The sequence below is a fragment of the Buceros rhinoceros genome, unplaced genomic scaffold (assembly GCF_000710305.1).
Source record: "Buceros rhinoceros silvestris isolate BGI_N320 unplaced genomic scaffold, ASM71030v1 scaffold8067, whole genome shotgun sequence".
Classification (NCBI taxonomy): Eukaryota; Metazoa; Chordata; class Aves; order Bucerotiformes; family Bucerotidae; genus Buceros; species Buceros rhinoceros.
Genome location: NW_010422695.1, coordinates 8,885 through 9,375, shown reverse-complemented (window position 1 = coordinate 9,375; position 491 = coordinate 8,885). Strand labels below are relative to the sequence as shown.

Here is a 491-nt window from a genome sequence, read left to right as displayed (position 1 = left end):
CAGCCAGACTTCACCTTTCACACACTGGGTGCTTTATTGCCCTTTGTTCCCCCAGCTGACTGTGTCTAGAACAAAGGTGAGACTCTTTGATAACACCAGTCAAAGGAGCAGGAGGGTGAAGGTGTCTCTGGTCAGGTACCTAAATCCCAAGAGTGTGGTCTGACTTCTCTCAAATCTGTACTCACAGCCACAGCTTCCCCAGGGGTCTTGAGTCACAAATTTGACCTTTTGAACTTTCTTTGGCTTTTTCTCTGAATCCCACAGAGGGAGGTTGTTGGCAGACCTGAGTTTGTAGAATCACAGAATGGTTTGGGTGGGAAGGGGCCTTCAGAGATCATCCGGTCCCAACCCCCCTGCAGGGAGCAGAGACATCTGCAACTAGAGGAGGGTGCCCAGAGCCCCAAGGGCCAACCTGACCTGGGATGGGGCCAGGGATGGGGCTTCTCCCAGCTCTCAGGGCAGCCTGGGCCAGGGTCTCACCACCCTCAGCA

The 491-nt window shown here is 54.2% G+C and overlaps 1 protein-coding gene across 1 annotated transcript in view; it reads left to right on the top strand.

The window, feature by feature from the left end:
• Positions 1–491, top strand: part of TRAPPC2L (trafficking protein particle complex 2-like) — a gene marked incomplete at its 5' end in the record, with an annotated part of 3,104 nt that overhangs the window by 561 nt on the left and 2,052 nt on the right. The window lies entirely within an intron of this gene.